This window comes from Camelus bactrianus, chromosome 2, assembly GCF_048773025.1.
Source record: "Camelus bactrianus isolate YW-2024 breed Bactrian camel chromosome 2, ASM4877302v1, whole genome shotgun sequence".
NCBI classification, from domain to species: Eukaryota; Metazoa; Chordata; class Mammalia; order Artiodactyla; family Camelidae; genus Camelus; species Camelus bactrianus.
In genome coordinates this window covers 84322015-84348553 of record NC_133540.1, presented here as the reverse complement: position 1 = coordinate 84348553, position 26539 = coordinate 84322015, and the positions used below count along the sequence as shown (strand labels likewise).

The window sequence follows — 26539 nt, the reverse complement described above, 5'->3', positions numbered from 1 at the left end:
GTTCTAATGTTTGGGTTAGTGTAGGGCAGAGAGAAAAGAGCAGCAATCAATGAAGAGATAGAAACAGGAATGCTTCTTATAGATCCCGAGAATTCTTGGAGGTACTGTGGTGGGGGAGACAAGAGGGTGCTGGATTCTCCAAAGCACGTGGGATGAAGACAGTTTAGTTCAAATATAATGGCTCCATTGAACAAGCATGGCTCGTGGGATGCAACATAAAAGCAACTTTATTTATATTCTGCTGACCCTTTAATTTTATTATCTGAGGCTAATTTCCCCATTGCCCCTGGGTAAAATTTGAAAGAAGTCTTATTATTTTCTAATCATTTTCTTTTTTTTTTATATATTTTTTTTTACTGAAGTATAGTTAGTTTACAATGCTGTATCAATTTCTGGTGTACAGCATAATGCTTCAGTCATACATGAAAATACATATATTTGTTTTCATATTCTTTTTCACCATAAGTTATTATAAGATACTGAATACAGTTTCCTGTGCTATACAGTATGAACTTGCTGTTTATCTACTTTATATATAGTAGTCAATATCTGCAAATCTCGAACCCCCAATTTATCCATTCCCATTCCCTTCCCAACCCCAGTAGCCATAAGTTGTTTTCTATGTCTGTGAGTCTGTTTCTGTTTTATAGATAAATTCATTTGTCCTTTTTTTTTTAGATTCCACATATAAGTGATATCATATGGTATTTTTCTTTCTCTTTCTGGCTTACTTCACTTAGAATGACAATCTCCAGGTCCATCCATGTTGCTGCAAATGGCATTATTTTATCCTTTCTTATGGCTGAGTAGTATTCCGTTGTATAAATATACCACATCTTCTTTATCCAGTCATTTGTTGATGGATATTTAAGTTGTTTCCATGTCTTGGCTATTGTGAATAATGCTGCTATGAACACTGGGGTGCATGTATCTTTTCAAATTAAGGTTCCCTTTGGATATATGCATAGGAGTGGGATTGCTGGGTCACATGATAAGTCTATTTTTAGTCTTTTGAGGAATCTCCATACTGTTTTCCACAATGGCTGCACCAAACTGCAGTCCCACCAGCAGTGTAGGAGGGTTCCCTTTCCTCCACACCCTCTCCAACGTTTATTGTTTGTGGACTTTTGGATGATGGCCATTCTGACTGGTGTGAGGTTACACCTTATTGTAGTTTTCATTTGCATTTTTCTGATAATTAATGATATTGAGCTTTTTTTCATGTGCCTATTGGCCATTTGTATGTCTTCATTGGAGAATTGCTTGTTTAGGTTTTCTGCCCATAAGTTGAATGAGCTATTTATATATTATGGAAATTAAGCCCTTGTCAGTCTCATCTTTTGCAAATATTTTCTCCCATTCCATAGGTTGTCTTTTTATTTTGCTTATGGTTTCCTTTGCTGTGCAAAATCTTGTAAGTTTAATTAGGTCCTATTTGTTTATTTTTACTTTTATTTCTATTGCCTGGGTAGATTGCCTTAGGAGAAGATTGCTAAGATTTATGTCCGATAATGTGTTGCCTATGTTTTCTTCTAAGAGATGTATAGTGTCTTTTCTTATGTTTCAATCTTTAAGCCATTTTGAGTTTATTTTTGTATATGATGTGAGGGAGTGTTCTAACTTTTTTGATTTACATGCAGCTGTCCAGTTATCCCAACACCATTTGCTGAAGAGACTGTCTTTACTCTATTGTATGTTCTTGCCTCCTTTGTCAAAGATTAATTGACCAAAAGTTTGTGGGTTCATTTTGTGGCTCTCTATTCTGTTCCATTGATTCATATGTCTGTTTTTGTACCAATACCATTCTGTTTTGATTACTGTAGCTCTGTAGTATTGTCTGAAGTCTGGGAGGGTTATTCCTCCAGCTTCATTCTTTTTCTTCAGTATTGCTTTGGTAATTCTGGGTCTTTTGTGATTCCATATAAATTTTAGGATTATTTGTTGTAGTTCTGTGAAAAATTTCCTGGGTAATTTGATAGGAATCACATTAAATCTGTAGACTGCCTTGGGCAGTGTGGCCATTTTAAACAATATTAATTCTTCCAGTCCAAGAACATGGGATAGCTTTCCATTTCTTTAAGTCATTTTTAACTTCCTTAGTCAATGTTTTGTAGTTCTCCATGTACAAGTTTTTCACTTCCTTGGTCAGATTTATTCCTAAGTATTTTAGTTTTTTGGATGGAATTCTAAAAGGGATTATTTCTTTACTTTCCTTTTCTGATACTTCATTGTTAGTGTAAAGAAATGCAGCTGACTTCTGTATGTTAATCTTGTAACCTGCTACCTTGCTGAATTCTTTTGTCAGCTCCAGTAGTTTTTGTGTGGAGACTTTAGGGTTTTCTATATATAGTATCATGTCATCCACATATAATGACTCAAATATTGTATTTTTCATCTCTGGTTGTTCTTTATATTTTCTAACTCTTTGTTAAAAACCTCTAACTTCTCTCTCTGTGCATCCATTCTCCCGAGTTCTTTCATCACCTTTACGATCATTGCTCTGAACTCTATCTCAGATGGATTTGCCTATCTCCACGTCACTTGGTTCTTCTTCTTCTGGGGTTTTATCTTGTTCCTTCTGTTACTGAACCAAACTTGGGTCTGCTTGCCGGGGCATTGCAGTAAACTCAATCTACTGACACCAGGGTGTGGTGAAGGAAAGCGCAGCATTTATTGCAGAGCACCAGGCAGAGTCCAGGGAAGCTACTGCTTAAAAGGCTGGAGCTCCCTGAAGGCTTTCAGGGAAAGGTTTCTAAAGATAGGACGAGGAAGCGGGGTTGTGGGGTGCGTGATCAGCTCGTAGGCATTTTTCTGATTGGTTGGCGGTGAGGTAATTGGGATTCAGCATCATCAACCTTCTGGTTCCAGCTGGTCTGGGGTCTAAGTGCGTGTGGGTGGCACACAGTTAACTTCTTCCACCTGGTGGGGGTTCCAGTCTCTGAAAAACAGCTCATTGGACATGGCTTAGAATATTATCTGTAGCCCTTGAGGAGGAACTACAGGTCCTTGAGTCTGTTTAATGGCAAAACTATTATTATTTTGTCTTGCTTGACTGTTTTCCTTTCTTTCGCATTTTCTCACTTCTCTGATTAAGTGTACTCTTTGGAACTCAGAGAAGCCTGGAAGACTAAAGGTTCCCTACAGATAAGAGACAGGTGGAGGATATGAAGAGGTGTGTTCTGGGAAGGCCCCACAGGGTCCTGCTTGGTTATATTTCATCTAGAACATGTTCCTCTGCTGCCTTATTTTGTCTAAGTTGCTGTTGGTATTTTTATGTATGAATTAGTTACATTCTTGACCTCAGAGAAGGGGCCTCTATAGGAGATGTCTTCTGAATCCTGGCAGTGCACTCCTCTCTCATCGCCTCTCTAGGGATTCCCCCTAAAAGGACTGCATGGGTCCTTCTGCTGTGGCAGGCTAGGTTGGCACCTAAGGCCCTGCCTTGTGTGGATGCTGTGGCTGCTGATTAGCCGGGCCTGGTCACAAGGCAGCCAGCTGCAGAAGCCTAGGACCCTTGGAACGCGTGCTGGCTCCCTGGTGGGTGGAGCCGGGGTCCTGAAGACTCCAGGGCTGTTGCCTGCCCACAGGCTGCAGCAGAAAGCCAGGTCCTAGGGTTAGTGCCAAACTCCTGGCAGGCTCTGGAGTCTAGCTGCAGGGCCCAGGGATCCCAGGACTGGTGTCAGGTCACTTTGAGGGGGGATAGGTCCTGACACAGTTGTTCTGGGGGCTTGTCTTCCTGATGCAGGACCCCCAGACTGCGAAGACTGACAAGTGGCTCAGAACTCCCACTCCTGTGGGGGAACCTCCATAACATATGGGGTCTGGGATGTAACGAAGCTCACACTGGCCTACTAGTGGGCAGGGCCAGGGCCCAGCTGGTCCAAGGGTAGCATCTGGCCTATTGTGGGTGGGCTGGCTCCAGAGGCTGCAGGACTGTGGCTTTTGTGGGTCTGCTGTCTGCCCCCTGGTGGGTGAAGCTGGTCTAGAGGCTTGTGCAGGCTTCCTGGAGGGCAGGGCCAGTGCCTGCCCACTGGTGGGGGGAGCTGGGTCTTGGCCCTCTGGCGTGCAGGGCCTTGTACTGAAGCTTGTTTAGAGGCTGCTGTGGGCTCAGGAAGTAGTCGGCTGGTGGGTGGGGCTGTGTCTCCACCCAATCAGTTGTCTGGCCTGAGGTGTCCCTTCACTGGCGCTCAAAGGCAGTTGGGTGGGGCCAGGTGTTGGCACTAATGAGCTGGAAGGCGGATCTCACCTTGTTGCCTGCCAGAACCGCTTCCAAGCTGCGGAAGGAGCTTGCGAGTATGGCTGCCGCTGGCGTCTTTGTCCCCGGGGTGAGCCGCAGCCACCCCTCACCTCTCCAGGAGACCCTCCAAAATGAGCAGGTAGGTCTGGCTCATGCTTCTGTCAAATTATCGCTTTTGCCGTGGGTCTCGGTGCAAGTGAGGTTTTGTATGCGCATTTAGGAGTGAAGTCTCTATTTCCTCCAGTCCTGTGGGGCTCCTGAAATTAAGCCCTGCTGGCCTTCAAAACCAAATGTTCTGGGGGCTTGTCTTCCTAGTGCAGGACCCCCAGACTGGGAAGCCCGACGCAGGGCTCAGAACTCACTCCTGCGGGAGAACCTCAGCAGTGTAGTTATTCTCCAGTTTGTGGGTCGCCCACCTGGGATATGAGGCTTGCTTATATCACAAGTCCACCCCTCCTACCGGGCTCATTGTGGTTCCTGCTTTGTGTGTTAAGTTGTAAATGTCTTCTGGTGGGTTTCAGTCTCTTTCACGGACAGTTGTTCTGTAGGTAGTTGTGATTTTGTTGTACTTCTGAGAGGAAGTAAGCTGAAGGTCTTCTGTCCTTATTTACATCAGTGTGGTTTTAATTTGCATTTCCCTAATGATAATGGTGGTGAGCATGTTTCCATGTGTTTATTTGCTATGTATGTATCTTTAGTGGGTGTTTGTTTAAATCTTTTGCCAAGCTTTCCCTGGGTTGTTTGTTTTCTTAATATTGAATTTTGCGAGATTTTTTAATATAGTCTGGATGCAATTCATTTATCAGATGTGTGGTTTGCAAACATTTTCTCCCAATCTGTCCTTCACCAGTTTTCTCCGACAAAATACCCTCTCCAGGTGTTCACTGCACTCTTGGCGTCTCTAAATTTTTTCAGCAGTGGGTGGTGGAAGGTCAGCTAAGACCTACTGAATCAGTTATTAACCTTCACCTTTATATGTCCTAGTTAGGTTGTATATCAGTAAGGGTTCAGTCAGGCTTTTGAAGAGCTGAAGTTCTCAGTTTTTATCAAATCCAATTTATGAATTTTATCTTTTCCAAACCCAGATAACAAATAGTTTCTCTTATTTTTGTCTTTTTTATTGTTGAAGTTTGACATTAGGTCTCTGATCCATTTTAAGTTAATTTTTGTCCCAGCATCATGTTGCCTTTATGAATGTAGCTGTATAGAAAGCCTAAGCAACAAGTAGAGTGATTCCTTCCACTTTATCCTTCTTTTTAAAGTTGTTTTATTCTAGACCCTGTGCCTTTCCATGTAAAGGTTAGAATAAAGTTGCCTATGTCCACAAAAAATCCTTGTGTGGATTTTGATAGAAATGCAATAAATGTGTAGATCAATGTGGGGATAGACACATACATCAGTGGAACAGAATAGAGAACCCAGAAACAGACCCACACAAATGTGTCCAACTGTTTTTTGACAAATATGCAGAAGCAATTTAATAGAATTATGCTGAGCTGAAAAGATCAATCTCAAAAATTTTCATGTTATGTGATTTTTTTATATAACATTCTAGAGATCACAAAATTCTAGAAATGGAGACTATATTAGTGGTTTCCAGGGCTTAAGGAGGCTGGAGAGTGGGAGGTGGCTGTTGCTGTGGATGGGTAGCGTGAGGGATCCTTGTGATGAAATTGTTCAGTATTCTGACAGCTGTGGTGGTCAAACAAATCTGCACATATTATAAAATTGCATATAACTAAATGTGTAAACACACAGAAGAGTACATGAAACTGGTAAAATCTGAGCAATTCCAATGGTTGCAGTTTTATACTATAGTTATGTAAGATGTTACATTTTGGGAAACTTGGTAAACAGTATCTCTCTGTATTATTTCTAATAACTGTGTGTGAATCTACAGTTAACTCAAGACAAAATGTTTAAAAAGAATGGAAGAGAAATGATTCGATCTTATTTACCTTTGTTTCTTGAGTTCCTGGGGGGAAAAATATTGTATGCGTTCATGTACTACTGTTTGGATGATAGCGTTTTAAAACCTGTTAGTGGTATTATGCATGCAAATTCTCACTCTAAAATAAAGCATACAGCCAGTGAGTCAACATGATCAACTTTCATTACAAATTAGCTACAATTAAGAAATAAAAGCATGCTTTTTAAAATTATGTTTGAGTGATGGATAAGACAGCCCATTATGGAAGAACTTCAAAAAACTAAAACATGATCATTTATGTCTAATAAATTATGACATGTCCTATAGAACAAACATTAAGAGACAACACATCAATTATACTTTTATAAGGATCAGATACCATTATTTTCCCAAGTTTTATGCACTTTTTGTTTTTAATACAAGAGTGGTTCTATAAAGAAAAGAGGAAATGTCACCACCATATCACCCCAACACATATACACAATATAAATGACCTTTAAAATCCAGAGATTGAAATTGAGATTGAAAACTAAACGTAATTTACGCTCACTTTATCTGACTGAAATATCCTCTAGGCAAATCTATTTTTTATAAGAATACGTCATTTAATACTGGCTCCCTAAGAGCTAAAATGTGTGAAAAACTGCCATAGCAAAACAGGCAAATGAAATGAAGTGAAAATTAAAGCCTCGGGGAGAATTTGCCTTAGAAATCAGGACACATCTGTGCCAAGAGATATGCTGGTTCCAGATGGAGCCCTCATCTGAGCAGTGAGCTCCTGCAGTGAAGGTTTTAAGTGGGTGCCTATCAGGCTCCGCAGCACTTCCAGCTTGAGTGTTAAAGACTGGCAAGATGAACGACATTTAGGGGTGCTAATTAATATTCTACCTCCTTTTAAAAGAACTTCATTTGCCCCAGGACTGAAATCATGGAGAGAATGTTAATTGTGTGCTCCCTCATTAAAGGTCATTTGGAAAGAGGGTCGCAAGAGACCTCAGTTATGTGAGTGTGGTGATTAGGAGAGTGGTTGAATGTTCCTTCTCTTTATATGTAATTCTACCTTTTATTAGATTTAGCAGTAAATTGTCCATTTACCTGGCCCAACACAGCCCCTGGAAGAGGTGGTAGGTGTGCTCAAAGTATTTCTATAATATGTTATATAGGGAGCAGGTGTTTTCCTAATAGTAGTTTATGCTGCGAACAGAAACATAATATATTCAGTGTCAAGTACCTGGGTTACATTGGTAAAAGCCTGGAAGAAAGGAACTCAGGGAAGAAGTGTTTTTAAAAAAATGTTTTTATCGAAGTATAGTTGATTTACAATGTTGTATTAATTTCTAGTTTACAGCAAATTGATTCAGATTATATATATGTGTGTGTGTGTGTGTGTATGTGTATATATGTATTCTTTTTCAGATTCTTTTCCATTATACTTTATTACAAGATGTTGAATGTCATTCCTAGTGCTATACAGTGCGACCTTGTTTATCTATTTTATATATAGTAGTTTGTATCTGCTAATCTCAAACTCCTAATTTCTCTCTCTCCCCTTTCCCCTTCGGTGAATATATGTTTGTTTCTATGTCTGAGTCTGTAGGAAAGGAGTATTTTTAAATAGAATGAATATGAGGATGCACATAGAGGTGAATAATGGAAACCTAGAGACATATAAAAAAGATGATTATTTTTAAAAAACATTTTGTCCTACATACCTGGGCAAGTCATTACTAGATAACGTGGGGGTGGAGAAAACACTTTCTCATTTTGAAGAAAATAGAAGATTCCACTTAGGTAATTTATTACTTTGTAATTAGAAGGGCAATATTTACACTTTCTTGAAATTCTGTTTGCTGTAGGCAGCAACATTGAACAGACATTTTAAATATGTTTTGCTGACAGTGCATACGGCTTCTTTAATTACCGTTTATGATTACATCATGGACCTACCATCTAAGAGAGCAGCAAAAGTGAGTGATGAGTGTTCCTTTTCCCTGGATGACTCTCCCTCTGTCATGGCTTGGGTACATTAGGTTGTATTTATGCTAAAATGACTTGATCACTCTCAAGCCTGCCTTTTTGTCTAGCACTCACTTACCAATTTTCCTAAAGACTACTTTCTGTCTTTAGTCATATTGGCTCCTGTCTCCACTTTTCAATGTATCTGTACTTGCTAAGGCCACTTCCTAACAGTCAAAGCCAATGGCTTCTTTTCAGTCTGAATCTTGACTTCTTATCTGGTCTAACACATTTGATGCTTAAGATTCATTTTGGGGGTACGTGCTTGGTGCGGGGGGTAGTTCGTATGCAGTTTTCTTAAAATGAAATATAAGTGAATATGTAAAATCAGTTTTATTAGAATATAACAGTTTGGTTATAAGGAAGATAAAATAATGAGCTTTTCCTAAATATATATACAAAATAATGATCTTTTACCCAATTTTCTTTCCTCTTGCAGTCAGTCTCTTCAGAGTATTTTTTTTTCCAAGACATAGATGAAATTAGGTTATTTCATTCTTTAAAATACAAAAATAAATTGGTGATAAACTGAAGGAAAAAGTCTCACAGAGAAGCATTTGATGACTTGCTGCATTTGGCATTTGCCTATCTTTCTAGACGTAGGCCCTCTAGCCTCGGTGGCCCTTTTGCTATTTCCAAACACAGAGTATTTCATTCATTCCTCCCCGCCTTGGCTGTGCTGTCTGCTCTTTTGTAGGATGCGCTCTTTCTCACAGCCACAGGCTGCAACTCAGTCTTTAAAATTTGATGAAATGTCAGTTCCTGCATGACCCTCTGATCTTAGCAGTTAACGGCGCTCTTCCCCATGAATCCACAGCCTCTGCTGGGTGAGATTGCCTAGCAGTTTACGGCGCTCTTCCCCATGAATCCACAGCCTCTGCTGGGTGAGATTGCCAGACAGTTTTGACATGTATTGCATTCAAGTTTCTGAAACATGTTAGCTTATGAGAAACACTGGGGTGGGGAGGTTGTGTAAAAAAAAAAAATGCAAATTCTTGGAGAAGTAACGACAAATCTGTTGAATCATAATTTCTGTGGAGGATGTCCAGAATTATGTTTTTCTCATCAAGTTTCAACATTATTTGCCTCTAATATTTTACGACAGGTACTGCATAAAAATAACAGAAATAAAAGAAAACCTCCTTGACTTGTCCTAAGATTTTATCAATATTGTCATTTATTCGTGAAACTTTATTTTCATTCACAAGTGTATTTAATGATTACATATTTACAATATCATTGATATATTTTGTATTCCACTCCCTGATTAGTTTATGCACTGGATATTTTACGTGTGGCTACAGTTTTCTCCTCTACTTCCTTCCCAATTCTCACTCCCTCGACCATTATTACCTGCTGTGTGAGACTACTGTGCGTCACTTCAAAACTTTCTCCATCTTTGATTCTGTAGTAACATACACACATATGTGTGTGTGTTTGTGTGTAAGTTTTAAATAAACATTTTATTTTAGAATAGTTTTAGATTTACAGAAAAATTAAGAGGTTAGTGCACAGAGTTCCCATTTACTCCAAACTCAGTTTTACCTATTAATGTTTTATATCAGTATGGTACATTTGTTAAAATTCCTGGACCAAGACTGATGCATTATTATTTAACTAACATTCGTATTTCCTTTGTTTGTACCTAATGTCCTTTTCTGTTCCAGAATCCCACTCACAATACCACAATATAGTTAACGGTCACACTTCCTTAGGGCTCTCTTGGATGTAACAGTTTTTCAGATTTTCATTGTTTTTGATAACCTCGAGATTTTTGAACAGTACTGGTCATGTACTTTTTAGAATGTCCCTCAAAATGATGTTTATGTCATGTTTTTCTCATGATTAAATTGGGGTTATGGGCTTGGGGGATGAACCACAGAAACAAAGTGTCATTCTCATCACATCATCATCAAAGGTATCTACCATTAGTATGACTATCACATTTGACATTGACTCTAATCACCTGACTGAGGTAGTGTTGCTCAGGTTTCTCCACCATCAAGTTACCCTTTCTGCCCCGTCCCCTTTTCACAGTGTACTCTTTGGAAGGAAGTTACCATGCTTAGTCCACTCTTAAGGAGTAGGGCTTTATGCTCCAGCTCCTTGAAGTTGAAGTAGCTAGCTATATAAATCATTTGGAACTCTCCTGCATGAGGAAGCTGTCTCTTCTTTCCCATTTATTTATTTATTCAGTTGTTTGTTTCTATTAAGATGGACTCATAAGTGTCTGTCTTATATTTTGAGTTATAATTCAATACAGACTCATTTATTTTTTTTGCCCCGATTATTTCAGTTTTGGCCATTGGGAGCTCTTGAAGTTATTTCCTATAATATGTACCCCCCGCCCTTTTTCGGATGGGGGGGCATGTACTTACTTTTGGCACTGTGAGGTGCTTCAGGCTCACCTTGTGTGATTTCTTGCCCCAGGCCTATAATCAGCCTCTTCTCTGAGGAGCCCTGGTTATTAGAGAATGGTGTTAGAAGCCAAGCGCTGGGCCTGGGTGCACTCACTGCTACTGGGGAAGGGAAAGAACAGATGGTCCAAGCCCTCTTAGCTGTCGAGCAAGGAGCTACATATACGCACACTAACCCCTGTGTATACACACGTCTGTAAATGTTTCTACATGTAACCATGTTTGTCTGTATTTAGCTAAATGTGAATTCATAGTGATGTCTCCACTAATCTATCACCATAGGCACCATTCTAGACTCTCTCCTTGCTTGTCTGTAATCTCTCACTTACAGGGATTTTTTTTGAATCATTCACTTAAATGTGACATCATATAATCTGTTCTGCATCTTTTTTGCCTTTAAAATATTTCTGAGAACTAATTCCAGTTTAACTGAAATAGCTATAAACGGCACTTTGATTGATACAGGCTGTTCCATGTTGCAGATACACTCCAATCCAAGAGGAGACCCATTTCAGTTGTGTTTAACACTGAGAGAGATTTAAGGCATATGTTACTGGAAAATACAGAAGTAGGGGCAACATCAGAGTTGGTTTTATTTAGTAGCTTAGCATCAGAAAGAAACTGGTTTCTGTCTGTCTGCAGGTGTCTTCCATCATGTCTACTTATTCTAAGGATGGCTACCTTTCACGTTTCCAGTGTGGCTCTCAGTCACTCCTCACAACTACATCCAGGGAGAAAGGGTTTATCAAAAGCATCTGCTCAAAAGAGACAGAAAACTTCTTTCCCAGAAGATCCCAGGAAAACTCCATTAGTCTCGTTGATTTGAATCAGTAATATGATGATCCTTGAGCTCATATCAGGTGATGATATTACACTGATCAGCTAATATGGTAGACGCTAGCCACTTGTGGCTACTTTAATTAAATAAAATAATTTAATTTTCTTAGTCACACTAGCCGCATTTCAAGCACTCAGTAGCTTACTGGCTGCTGGCTACTATATTGGATATTTCCATCATTGCAGAAAGTTCTAATTCATAGTACTGATGAGGCCTCAATTATACATCTCCTGCTTAAAACTGTCACCATCTTTCAAAGAGCATAGACTAGTGGCATGGATCAAGGGAGGTATAGACAGGGAAAACTGCCAAATAAAAATAAAGTTGTTTCTAGGAAAACGGATATGAATATTAAGGAAGCAATCACAAGGTCCATTACAAGCATACAATTGGTTTTTCAATCACCATTCTGTTGTCATGCATTGACTTTACCTCTGTTCCTTAGACCTACACGTTGTAATCCACAGTCTTGGATGCATATCCTTACATTCTTGTGTTGTGTTTTCCTAGGGAATGGATTCCTTGGAGTAAAATGTGGGGCCAAAGAATACATATCATTTTGATTTCAATAGATAGTGTGTGATTACCCTCTAAAGTGTCCTTAATTCCCATTTCAATGAGTAGTACATGAGGAAGGCCTCTTAGCTTTGCTGCTGACAGCAGTGAGGCAGTTTGACACAGTGGTTAAAGCCACAGTCTCTGGAGCCAGGCTGCTTGGGTTCACATTCTAGCTTTGCAACTTTTTAACTGTGACTTTGAGCAAATTACTAAAACTCCATGTTCCTCAGATTAACCAGGTGTGAAACGGGAATGGTACTAATAGCACTTAAGTCATCGACTTGTTATGAAGAATAAGTGAGTTCATATATGTGGAGCATGAGAACAGCACTGAGCATGTAATCAGTGCTTCATAATGTCAGCTGTTATTAAGGGAAATGAGTATGTTCACCCCTTCTGATCTTTACCAATATGCTATATGAAAAGTATTACCTAATTTTTAATTTAATTTCTAGTTCTTTATTGCTAGGTTGAACATATTTCCATACGGTGTTTGCCTATTTAGATTAATTTTGCTGTGAACTACCTATTTACATCTCAAGCAGTATTTCTATTGAATTGATTGTCATTTCTTTATTAATTTATAGAAATATTCTGTACATTAAATATCTACCTCCAAAAGTTGGGGTTTCCAATCCAAAAGTTTTTTTTCCTCCAATCTGTGGAAAGGCTTTTTGACTATATTACATCTTTCATCAACATTGTTTATTTTCTTGTCTTACTGCAAATGCTTTGGAACTTTCATGTGGAATAATAGATACAACGCCTGCAGTGGTCCCTTATTCCTATTTTAATAAAAATGGCTTAAATAATCCACTTCTTATAATTTTTTCAGTTGGACTTTGGTGAAGACTATTGTAGTTACATAATTTTTATTTATTCCTTCATTTTTTAGCACATTGATTAGGAAAGACTCAAATTTTATGAAATGCCTTTTAGTATGCAATGATAAAATTAGTTTTTAAAATTGTTGGTTGTGTTACTATAATGACTCATTTTGATAATCGACTATTAAATACCTTTGCATTCATAGGGTGTTCTTTTATAGGTCAGACTCCCTTGTTCCTTTGACACACAGATAATCTTCAGATTTCTAGAAAAAAAATCTGTAGTCGTAAATGAGATTAGTCAAACGTGAGATTTAGGTAGTCTTCACAAGTCATAGCATTAGTGTTAGGCTATTCTTTGCTTTCCTTATTAGAATAGCTTAAATAGCCTTGATATTATTTATTCTTCAAAAGAGCAAAAAAATAATAGAGTACTTTTATGCCACTCCCTGATCTATGTGCTTTGCTCTTATTGTGACACTCAGTCCTTATGATGTTCCTTATTAGTTAGAAGCTGTACTTATCATCTCAATGTCAAAACTGAGGAAATTTGAAAATAAATGAAATAGTATGTGTCCAAAGACATGCAGCCAATCAAGGAAGAGTCATGCATGAAGCTGAGGCTGTCAAATTCCAGAAACTTAGACTTAACCACTGCTCTACGCTGTGTCAACTAGACCCAACTTTCTTCCAATGAAATCGGTCTACTTGAGTTTTCTACTTTGTTCATTTATACTCATTTGTTAATTGATCCATTCTGTGTGTATTTGTTAAATGCCTGCCATGTGTCCCTCTCTGATCTACACACTGGGGATACAGCAGTAAACCAAATACTCTCAGAGGTGGGGAGAGATAATTAATAAGTAAATGCATAATATGCAAGGCGAAATATTAAGTCAGGGTAGGGGGGTAGGAATTGCAGGGTAGTGGTGATTGCTGTTTCACATATGGTCAGCAGGGGGCTGGCTGATGAGCTGAGACTTGAGCAGATTCTTAAGGCAGTGCAATGGTGAGCCTTCTGGAGATTGGGTAGGGCGAACTTAGGACTAGGTTTGCTTGGGATGGTTCCAGAATCCAGCTGCTGTCTCTGTGTGATTATTACAGCACGCTGTTTTGTTCTCCAGTACAAACTGCGGAGTTCATCTATCACTTGGGGGAGGCTGCCCCCAGCAGAAGGAATTGAGACTGTGAAGGGTGGTGGGATGGGTTCAGTGAAGAGCAAATAGACCACGTTGGCTGGAATGGAGTGCACTAGAGGAAAATGTGTTATCTCCTTGGGTAAATTGGTAAATTTTTATTATTTATGTTATTATAGGATGAGAAATCATTTTTGTCAGAATTAAATATTTATGTTAACACATGACTAGCAGTTTCTTTAAAATCATTAATATTGGATGTTTATTCCTCTTAAGTTGTCGGGGAAGACAGCTTTCTTCAGATCAAGGACATATTTCTTTCTTATTTATTTAATAATTGCTTATTATTTCTCCATTCTTTTTATCCTTCTAGAATAATACTATTTGCATTTTAGGTATCCATTAGTTTCCCCTCATATTTTATCCCTTTGATTTTTTAGATTTTTAGGTTTTTTGGGGGGAGGGGAGGGAGGTAATTAGGTTTATTTATTTATTTACTTTTTTTTAGAGGAGGTGCTGGGGATGGAACCCAGGACCCCTTGCATGCTAAGCTTGTGCTCTGCTACTTTGAGCTACACCCTCCCCTCTGATTTTTTTTTAGTGAACTATTTCTTTAACTTGATGTTCTGGGTCACAGATTCAATTCTCAGTTACTACCATTAGCTCTTTTCACTTGCCTACAGAATGATTTAATTCCAAGAGAATGATTTTTTTGCAGTCTTTTCTTACATGCTGACTTAAATTTTTTTTAAATGTTCTTGATATTGTTTTTGTGCAAATTGTCTGTGTCATGTCCAGTAGTGCTGTTTTTCTCTGAGTTGCCTGTGCTGGTGGTTTTGTTTTAGGTTCCTCTCTCTGACCACTGACACCCTTAAATGAATTGGCCTTGCCCTCTGTCATCTGCCTGCTCATGTCCCTGTTCGTGTCTGGCAAGTGGGGCGAGGCTGTGGGCGTCTCTCCAGCAGCAGTACAGCTGTGGGGCAGGAGCAGGGAACCAGAGTCCCCCCGCTGTGGGCGAGTGCTCTGCTCGTCTGCAAGCCGTGAGCCTTTGCTGAGGCACTGACACCCTTTTATTCCTAGATGTCTCTAGTGATGAGCATCAGTATTTCTTAGTCTCAAGCACAGGGATCGGTATAGCGCTCCTATGAAAACTCTGTCATTCCACTGGGGTGATAAATGTCCTCCGTAATTTGCCTATATCATCAATTTTATTTTTCCTTATCACCCATTTCTTCTCGAGCACCGGTACTCCTGATGGATGAAATTACTGTTTCTAAAGTAGCTCCTGGGGACCTCTGCCTCCTAGTATCTATGCCCTTGTGTAATCTGCCCACTGTCTTCCTTAAATAGGTGCCGGACCTCATGACTTGCTCTTAATGGATAGAATATGACAAAAGTCACGGAAGTCACTTCTGAGATTAGGGTACAGAGGACCGTGACTTCCATGTTGCTCACGCTCTTTCTCTGGCCCTTCCTTGCTTATTCTGATGAAGCAAGCTGACAAGTTGTAAGCTGCCTAGAGAGAGCAGCAAGGAACTGGGGGGTGGGGGACCTTGGGCCAAGAGCCCACAAGAAACTAGATCTTTCCAACTCCCTTGTGAGTGGGCTTGGAAGCAGATTCTTCCCCTGCTGTGCCGCCAGATGGCACAGCTCTGGTGCTGACCTTTGCTGCCGGCTTGGGAGGGATTGGGAGTCAGAGGACATGGCATACCCGGCTCCTGACCCGCAGAAGCTGTCAGATAAATGCCTTAAGCCACTAAGTTTTGAGATAATTTGTCTGCAGCAGTAGATAGCTAACATACCCATTATCACTATTACCTTTTATCTCCATCCTCTTCCGTCCCGAGTGCCTATGCTCCTGGTGGATGGAGTTTTCCCATTGTGAGTCACTTATCCACATCTCCATGCCTTTGTATATGCAGTTCCTTTTTATGCCCCCCTTTTTCCCCATCTGGTAAAATATAAACATAAATTGAGACCCAGTCAGTTACTTCTCCCTGACTCTTTCTCTGATCACATGGACAAATTTTATGACTCAGATCCTACCTATGCTTTTATTCTTCTTTTCACATAGATTCAGTCATTTCCTTTGGCTAAGACTGCACCCTTAGCACCTAGTAGGGTGACTAGCACATTGTAGGTAAAAGACTAGATTTTCCTGAACTAAGTTGAATCTCCTCTTCTCATAAAGATTTTTACCATGTCCTATTTCCCTCAGCTGGAAAACTTCACTCGCTCTTGAGTGAAAGTGGAGTTACTGAGAAATAACCACTGTCACCTTTCTCAAGCAGATGGTTTTATTTTTATTTATGTCAACTAATATTTTGTTTTGAAAATGTTCATGTTGAATGCTTGAACTGTATTCCTTTACACTCATAACTTTTCTCTTACTTATCTTCAGATTATTCCACACCTCCCAAAATACTTACATTTTTTACACTTAGTTGCTTCAAAGCAATTTCTTTAGAGGCTGACTTCCCTGCTGCACAGCAAAACTGAAGAGAAACCATTTGTTTCTTCAAATTGCCTTGTTTATTTCAACATAGGCAGCAAGTGCACGTAGAGTGTAAAATTTAAAGAAGGAACAAGTTCATTTGACTTGTTTGTGGTGTCAACAGATTCTTGGAAGAATAAGAAATTCAAGCATGCTTTTGGTTATAAAAGCAAATATTCCAAGTTTTCCCTAAAATAGGTTTTTGAAATCTTTGCATTGTATATGTAGAAAAAGAATCAAATGCATGGGAATGCTGCTTTCCTGATTTTGCTAAACAAAAATATCTTTTGAATTTAAATATGCATACTGTTCAGTTTTTTAATCTTTGTGTCATGTCTACTTACCGATTACTACAAGAATGCTATGTAACAAACAACCATGCAACTTTAGAGGCCTGTAATAATTTTGTTTTCCTTCTAAAGGCCATTGGAAATTCTGCTAATCTGAACTGGGCATGGTAAGTCTCACCCGCACATCTATGAACAGCTATAGGTTGGCTTTGCTGTTATCAACTGGGCTTTCTGAAGTGTCTGAGGCTTCAGCTGGGACAGCTGGGCTGAGTCAGTCCTGCCTGCAGGTGTCTCTGTAAGTCACATCCTGCGGGCTAGCTGGAGCATGGGCATGTTCTCATGATAAAGACAGGAGCAAGAAAGAGTCCAGGTCACAAAGCCTCAAATCCTGGAATACCATCTTCCTGTTAACAGAAAATCACAAGCGCAGACTAGATTCAGGGGGTAGGGAAAGTCTCCATCTCTTTATGAGAGAATCTACAAGTTCACTTGGGAAGTGCATAGTTACAGGGAAGGATAAAGACTTGCAACTTTTTTGGGGGGGGGGGGCAATCTATTACAGTATGTTTACTCTTAAAGGGATTTAAAACATAAAGGAACTATAAACTCAGCTTATAAAATATGTCATTGATTACTTTGCAATCACTGTTTCTGGAGAAATATTCTAGATAAATTTAAATCGTAAGATCATTAGTTTTTATTTCATTACCTTATGGGTAGAGAGCAAAACTTTGAAGCTGTTTTAATTATTTAAAGATTCCTAAGATGGACATTTTAAACAAACACATTTGTGATCTTACCCAGAAAAGAAATAAGTGCTAAAAACATTAAAAAATGTTCCTTGGGCTTCATGAAAAAGTAAAAAATAATGATTAAAATGTATTACCCTGAGTCTTCAGATAGTGATGCCTCCCTTACCTAACAGCATTGCTATTTACACTTACACTAGCTTCTAGAATATGTTGCTTTAAACATAAAGTACACCTAGAGATGTTAAATTATTATGACACATGTGCAAAGGAATACCTAAAACAAAAATCCTCAGGTACCACACAGTTACAAATAGATTATTGATGCCTAATCATTTTATTTGGATCTTGGTAAAAACCATATTCTACATTTCCATTTTAATAATAATGGTTCTTGAACACATGGAGACTTACTATATGCCAGGTATGGTTATACACAGTGTGTGTGCATTAACTCTCAACATTTCTTTGAGGAAGGGAGATTTTCTGTATTTCATAGCTAGCACAGCCAAGTCACAGAGAAGTTAGGTGGCCTGTCCAAGGTCACACAACTGGCAGGTGGTAGAACCAGAATCTGAACCCAAGTAGTGTGGCTCATTCTCTTAACAACTGTGTCAGTTTGCCTAGTAATGGATTAGCACCATTCTCACCCTTGTCTATACTTTCCCTGATAACAAGGGCTGGAAATCAAGAAATGTACTCTGCTCTAGGCTAGATCAACCATGAGAGGCAGTGACATGAGATCTGGAAAGTGGAGGAGAAGCAGAAACTGTACTTTGCTCCCCCAGTAATGGTGGGCAGATACATGGGCTTCAGCAGATGCAAAGTCTTTCACTATCCTCTAACTTCTTATATGTATATATATATGTATATATACTTCTACACACATGCACATGATGGAATATTATTTAGCCTTTACAAAGAAGGAAATCCTATCATTTGTGACAACATGCATGGACCTAGAGTATATTAGGTGAAGTGAAATAAGCCAGTCATAGAAAGAAAAAGACGGCATGATTCACATCTATGAAGTATCTAAAATAGTCAAGCTCTTAGAAGCAGAGAATGCAGTCTTGGTTGCCAGGGGCCAGGAAGTGGGGAAACAGGGAGTTGCTATTTAACGTTTATAAAGTTTCAGTTGTGCTAGATGAAGACATTCTAGAGATGGGCTCTGCAACCTAGTGCCGGGAGTTAACATTATGGTATTGTGCACTGCAGAATTTAAGAGGGTAGAGCTCATGTGTTATTACCAGAAAACAAAATAAAACAAAAGCAAAGGGACACGAGGAAACTCTGGGAAGTGCTGGATATGTCTATTACCTTGACTGTGTTGCTATCATGGGTGTTTACATGCGTCCAAACTCAAGCAGAGTGGGGAGGAAGACAGGTCTTTGAGAATGGTGGGATCTTATTGTAAATCAAAATCAGGTATTAATTCCATTGACTGCTATTCCAGAAGTACTTTTACAAGAATAAATCAGCAAAGCCTCAGAAACCTGGCATGTAGGTCTCTGTCTAAAAAATATCTTTTTGCACGTGAACAAAGTCTACAAGAGCCGGTTTGCTTTCTCTGTGCAGAGACAGTAGCATATCTTCATTCCGCTACCACAGGGCCCTGTCAAACTATGTCAGTTCTTCAGCTCTGTTTCATAATCTAGCTCACAGGGACCTTGATCACATTCCTATTACTGTTCTACTAAAACAGTATCATATTAATCCAACCTGGTGAGCAGAAATTAGCTAATACAGTTGATGACTTGATGAGACACATGAGTATCAGAGGGTAGGAGATAATCCCCATGAAAATTCAGGAACCTGCCAACTTAATGAAGTTTCTAGGGGAATAATGGTCCAAGGCATGAATGGTTATTCACTCCAAAGGGAAGGGCAGTTGCTGTATCTTGTACCCTTCAAAAACTAAGAAACACAGTACTTGATGGTCTCATCTGGCTTCTATAAACAATACTTACTAATAGGTAATTGACATATTTGCTAAATAACCCCTAATAGTGCTAAATTGTTTTTTTTTTTTTTTTTGGCAGCAGATTCATGCTGGGTCATGGGTCTTAAGGTTATAGAGATCCAATTGTGCCTAAAAGATCTGTGATAGATGGGGATAATGAAGGGAAATTCTGCCAACTCCAAGGGAAGAAAAACAAAGCCAATCCTAAGGGTTTTACAGAAAATCCATTTTCTTTTAAGAAAATGGCAAACTTCCTCTTTTATTCTTTTTTTAATTAAGTATTTTATTGATCAGATGTGGTTAACCGCATATGACTTCTGGTAACATGGTATAGATTTCTCTGTTATTTCTACTCTGATACTGGACCCATTCTTCTATTTTTTTTTTTAAGTTGCAGTATAGTCAGTTACAATGTGTCAATTTCTGGTGTACAGCATAATGTCCCAGTCATGCATATATATACATATATTCATTTTCATACTCATTTTTTCATTAAAGGTTATTAAAGATATTGAATGTAGTTCCTTGTGCTATACAGAAGAAATTTTTTAATGTATTTTTACATTATAGTGGTTAATATTTGCAATTTATCCCTTCCCACCCTCTTTCCCCCAGTAACCATAAGATTGTTTACTATGCTTGCAAGTCTGTTTCTGGCAAACTGCCTTTTCAAAAACAGTTTCTAGCTTGCTACTCTGCTTAGGTTGAGACAGAATTACTGACAATGGTAAAATAAATGATCATTTGTCTTTTGTGCTTTGGGTGTTCCAATCCACCAAACTTTATAGTGGAATTGGTTATATATGACCAGACTTAAGTAGACCCTGAAATTATGGGTGAGTTTCCAAATAAGCTCATACTCCTATTACATCTATTGTTGCTATATCATCGCCTCTCCCTCTATCCACACCTAAGGCCTCTTGAAGAATTCCTCATGACATGCTGAGTGGTTCGATGGGATGTAATGACACCAACCAAAAGAAGACAGGAGTGGCTCAGAGGGGCATCAGGAGAAGGAAATCTTTCTGGCGTACAGCAAATTGATGAGTACATCTGGTTGTGTAGTTTATTGTGAGAGATTACCAAAGATATGGGTATATAATGATTAATTACCAATGGCTAATAGACCAATATTGGAGGGCTGTGTAGGGTCTGGGGAAGAAGTATACAGAACAAGTGATTTAAGTGAGCATGGGTTGTAAGGTTATGTCTCATACAAATGCCCACCAAATGGAGGCTCTCAGTACTCAGGTATGTAATATGGCCTATTCCAGGTAGTCACTTAGCCTCTTTCCCAAGCTACCCTGTGATTAGTTAATTGGTTTATCAACAAAGTATCCATAAATATTATGTCTGGGTTCAATAACATAAGTTTCCCTTCTTTGACACTGATCTAACACCATTGCAGTAAGATTCCTTTCTTAAAAAAATAGACTCTTACTATGGATTTACCTTTTCTCCTTGCAACACTTTTGTCAGCACTACTAACTAAATACTTACTGAATGTATTATTCATTTTCATGGTATATTACCCATTATACTTCTCCAGAAATATTTTATGGGAAAAGAAGGAAAGCAATCATATGGTACCTAGTGGATTCAATGGTCTTCCTATGGAATCTATTATTCAGAAACAATAGGCTTTATAAAACAGTAGACTGTCTCCTTGAGAAACCACCACTTCCAGAAGGAGGCCAGTCTTACAAATGTTTCTGTCTTCTCTGAAGCATGACCATTAGATGCTGTCTTTTTCCTGCAGTGGAATACACAGGCCCTTCCACCAGAGGGCAACAGTGGCTGTGGCTCTTTTCCCTAGTACTCCTAATAATCCAATTGCAAAATTTTCCATTCCAGCCTTCCATCTTTAAGCTCTTTAGGTTTAAATTTTGGGTTCTTAAAGAAGAGCGCCAGTATCAGGGGACAAAAAAAAAATGGCTCCAATGAACAGGTGGTTGAGATCCCACTTAGCAGGGATCACAGTGTCATTGAACCAGAGGCAAAGAAGTAGATTACTGTCCCAGTTGAAGTAATTTATCAGATTATCAAGAGGGAATCAGGTTTTTATTATATATAATGAAGATACATCTAGAGTATTTCCTTACTACCATGTTCAGTGGTAAAACTGAACGGAACCTACGGCAACCCAATACAGGTAGGACACCAAGAATGAAGGTTTGGGTTAGTCAACATGGTGAGGAACACAACCAGTCAATATCCCTATAGAGATCAAATGAGCAATGAGTAAGTAGTGAACGAAGTTATAAATACCAGTTCTGGTCTAATGACCAGGTGCATGAATGAAAAGTATATGAACTATGAGTGCTTCTTGCTTTTTTAGATAATACAAGTATGTATGTGTCTATACATATACTATTTCCTTTTTACCTTCTCCCTCTTCCACCAATATATTATGTAAGATGTACTGCTAGTGGTTAAGTTTAGAATTAATCTTCCTATTACTAGGTATCAAAGAGAAATTGTGACAATTCAAAGGGGAATGAGCAACATACAGTAATGGATACAGTGATTAACAGGTTTCCTCTATTTCTGGAGAAGGTAAGCACATCTTCATTTCCATGAGAGGTATTCTCACCAATTTAGATGGACGACTGATGTTAATCTTGTAACGCAGAAGTTAAATAAGCATGGAGAGACATGTAAGAATGCTGAGTAGCCAAAGCAATTGACTATCTTATATGGTTGTTCCTAACTCATCAGCATGCCCACATCCTTCAGTGCGTTTCTTTGTATCTAACCCGGCCAGCAGAGTTCCATGTTAGACGCTGACAACAAGAGCTAGTCAAATGATGTTTGGAAAGTAGAAGTGATACTATTACTTCTCTGGCAGCAAAAAGAAGTAGCATGGACTTTGGAAGACTCAGGGCATCCTTGCAAGTTATGCACCCCCTGTGACAGGGAGCTGTGATCACTACTGGCAGTTTCTTGTGTCAGGGTTCTCTGAAAGTCTAAGGTGAACCTGAGATCTAGCAGTAGCTTTCCTTGACTCATTCCTCCAGTTCTTCCAACAATTTTGCAAGCACCTAACAATTTGTATTTAATTTTTTCTTGCTTAAAATAGAATTATCTCTGCTTTTCTAACTGAAACCTTACTGATACAAGACCCACAGGCTATGCTGCTTCTTCAATATACGATTTTCTACTAGGTAACCTCCCTCAAAATCAGTCATACCCCTCTTCCATGTTAATCATTCAGTTGCTACAGAAAGATAAATGTGGAGCATGGCATATTTTAATTCATATAAAAGTTTGGATATTTGCAGAGATAATTTATAGAGTTCTACCTTATAAAATTGCTTTTGCATTAAAAAATACAAAATTTCTAGGTGTTAACATTGTTAATGTTCTAGTATATTTCAAAATTGGTGCTTGTGGAATCTTAAAAATATTGACCTGCAGAATTATTTCTATTAAATTTTTGAGTCATATTTTAAAGTCTCTGTTGTTCTTTGATATTAATTTGACATAACTTTCCCATATCCTGCAGTGACCTACAAAAGTTGAGCTAATATCATGTTTAAATAGTCACTATTTCTATGTGTTTACATTAAAACTAAGTTAAAAACTAAAGCCATTTATCATGACCATCAACTAGTGACCATGAAAATGAAAAATTCAGAGTTTTATATTAGTCTGCTGTGTCCTTTGCATTGCTGTTGTCTAGTAATTGTAAATTCCATCTAAGATACTAGTTGATCTAATAGGTCTTTTATGCTTTGCTGTTTGGTAGCATTCTTTTTGAGAAAAAGTAAACTTTTTTTTCTTTTTTGTATTAGGATATTGTTTGCTTAGAGTGAAAGGAACCCATATACAGTATACATAATTCTAGATATTTGGAGCCATTGCCATCAGTATACTCCATTCCAGATATTGAGACTAAAAATAAAAATACTAATGTAGTGTGAAAAAAAATTACACTAGATTTTTTTGACGTTTAGGTAGCAACCTTTCACATTTTGTTTCTTCCCTTTGACTGAGTGCATCTTATTAATTAAAAAAGGAATTAGTCTTTTAGAATATGCCCAGTTTGCAAGATCCAACCCCAGGAAAAAGGAGTGGAGGACATTGTTTTTTATAGCTGATAACCTGTGGAAGCATCTGATAGCCTCTAAATATTTGTTCCCATCTTATTTTTGTATCTCATATGAGCAAAGGAGAGAAGATAATTCAGACTAAGAAATATTGCCTTATTCTAATTTTACCAAAAAATATTACGGCTATTATTTTGCTTTGTGTTAAACTCATAACATAGGCAAAACTTTTCATCAGTTGTGGCTATGTCACTAATCCCTTGGTTCCTTTCTTAAGCCTAAAAATGCATTTTGTTCTACTTTCAGTAAGTGGGTATAATTATTGCTTTGTAGTTATACATTTGTTATACGAAAGGATGGAGGATTATCTTTATAGTGGAATCGATTTTATTACAGTTTAAAAAAAATTAATGATAGCCTTCATTCCCACATTAGGTTGACCTTTGTACATTGTCAGTGACAAAGGGAAGTCTTTCACTGGTTAAGAAGAAAATAAATCAGTAAATTTTATTGTGCAACAACCACTTTATCATTAGCTGCGAAATGTACTAGCAGTGGGAAGAAGAAATAGAATTTTAAAAATTAAACAAATGGATTAGCTTTGTGACAGCACATTTTAAAAACTGATTTGAAAACTTAACCGATTGTTCTAAAATGTGTGAGGGCTACGACAACTAGGAAAACAAATGTTGAGCTTTTAAGGCAACTGGTCTCTGTGTCAGGACCTTAGCGCCTTGAGGTACAGGACACCAGTAATAATATCACATATTGCCAAGGCCTTATTAGCTCTCCAAGTTTTATCATATACAAGTGCAGCTTTCCTTTCCCAAAAGTTCCAGTCAACATTTTCCCTAATTTAATCTGACAATGGCATTCTCACCAAAGCATACTTACGAAAAACCTTAGTCAGGCAACACCAGGATCCAGGTGTCTCGCGGCCGTAAAACAAGATAAGAAACACAGAAACATACATCCCACTGTAGCAAAGGTTTTCACCAGGCAGCAACCAAGCCGTCATCTCTTCTCATCATTAAGTGGGCGTAACACGAGCACCACGGGATCAGAGCACAATTATCTCTAACAGCAATTAAGATGACACAAGAAAACCCCCATGTGCAGATAAAGACGCAGACTATTATTGGGACCCCAGGATGTGATGACAGCACTCTGACCCATGTTGCAGGAAAACAGTTGGCATGTTCTAATGAACTGGTCCTTGAACACTAAATTAATTTGGTTTAATTCCATAGCAGAGTTCGTCATTATCGAAACAGATAAAACTCTATAAATAGAAAACTCAGTGAAATAATTCAAATTAAATCATGAACAAGTGAGAAATTTTATTTTTCCTAAGCCTATTCACAGGTTGACAAAGAAGTGCAGTGGTTATTCTGTCTAATCACTGATACTTTGGAAAACCAGTCAAGTTGCTAGATCTGTTGCCAAAAGCCAGCTTATATAAAACAGGGCATATATTATATCAGTGTTCCAGCCAGATTGACATTCTGGGACCAGGCTCCTCTAAAGTACATAGATATATTTTCAAGGGTTTTAATTTTTTCACTTTTTATTTTTAAATAATTTCAGACCTATAGAAAAGTTATAACAATAATACAAGTAACTTCTTGAGTTATGAAAATTATTTATATATTCTGGGTACAAGCTCTTTGTAAAATATGTTTTGCAAACATTTTTTCTCATGGTTTGTGGCTTGTCTTCTTGTTTTTCTAATTGTGTCTTTTAAAGAGCAAAACTATTTTTCTTTGATTTTGATAAAGTGAATTTTATTGCTTTTATAGTTTGTGCTTCATGTGCCGTATTTAAGAAATTTTTACCTATACAAGATTTAAAAGATATTTTCTTATTTTTTTTTATGGAAAATTTATCATTTTGGCTCGTATGTTTAGCCCTGTGCTCAGTTTTGGTCTACTTTTGGCATATGGTGGGAGGTAAGGGTCTATGTTAGCTTTTTTCATTGAGATATCCCATTGTTCCAGTATAATTTATTCAAGTGATTATCCTTTCCTGATTGAACTATCTTGGATACTTTGCCTAAAATTAGTTGAGGCAAATAAGCATGGGTCTATTTCTATACTATTGTGTTCTGTTGATCCATATGGGTATGCTTACACCAGTAACACTGTCTTGTAGTTTTACAATAAATCTTGAAACCAAACTTGTTCGTTAAAAAAAAAAAGTTTGTCTCTTCTAGGCGCTTTGCTTTTCCACATTAACAGCTTGCCATTTTCTTCAAAAATATGCTGAGACTTGTTGGAATTGCATTGAATCTATGGATCAATTTGTAGAGAATTAAAATCTTAATAATAGAATTTTCCAACCCATGAGTGTGGATTCAGTATGTGAATATGGTGTTCACTGCTACTTAAGAGTTTTAAAACTAGGAATAAAGAGAATTTCCTCTACACAATAATGGACATCTAGGCAAAGCATACAACTGCTATCATAGTTAATGGTAAAATGACTGAAAACTGTACCCTTAGATAAGGAGGAGGCAAAGACATCTGCTTACACTGCTTTAATGATGTACTAGAGGTAAGCCATTAGACAGAAGACATACAGATCAGGACTAAAACTGTCTTTGTTCACATAAGGCATGATTGTGTACATAGAAAATCCCGTATCTATGAAAGGCTACCATAAATAACAATTTGGCAAGTCTTAGAATAAAAGGTCAAATTACAAAGGTCAACTGCATTTCTATATACTGGCAATGAACAACTGGAAAGAAAAATTTTAAAACCTGCTTGATTTTTAGTGGCTCAAATAAAATATATAGGAATAAATTTAAGAAAAAATACGTAAAATACATACCTTTTTAAACTACAAAACTTTACTGATAGATGTTAATGAATACTTTTCTTGTAAATATACTAGTACTGGTGTCATTATTTTTGCTCCGAGGGCAAACTTTCTCTTCCTGGGGACAATTTTAGTATAGTCTTCGGCTCCCTGCTCTCCAGTTCTTTTTTCCATGCTGCATTCCCCCCCTCCCCCAGATCCACTTTGCTCTCCAC

The 26539-nt window shown here is 38.1% G+C and overlaps 1 protein-coding gene across 7 annotated transcripts in view; it reads right to left on the bottom strand.

Moving 5' to 3' along the window:
- NPFFR2 (neuropeptide FF receptor 2) overlaps positions 1 to 26539 on the bottom strand; it is a 58212-nt gene that overhangs the window by 14391 nt on the left and 17282 nt on the right. Inside the window, exons 2-3 of one of the 7 annotated variants that reach the window (XM_045506127.2) lie at positions 15778 to 15910; positions 10562 to 10643 (exon numbers count right to left, since the gene is read on the bottom strand). The exons of 5 other annotated variants lie outside the window; for them this stretch is intronic. The gene's annotated coding sequence lies outside the window, so the exon portion shown is untranslated. The remainder of the gene's footprint in view (positions 1 to 10561; positions 10644 to 15777; positions 15911 to 26539) is intronic. One more of the 7 variants, XM_074344786.1, reaches the window with a different exon arrangement.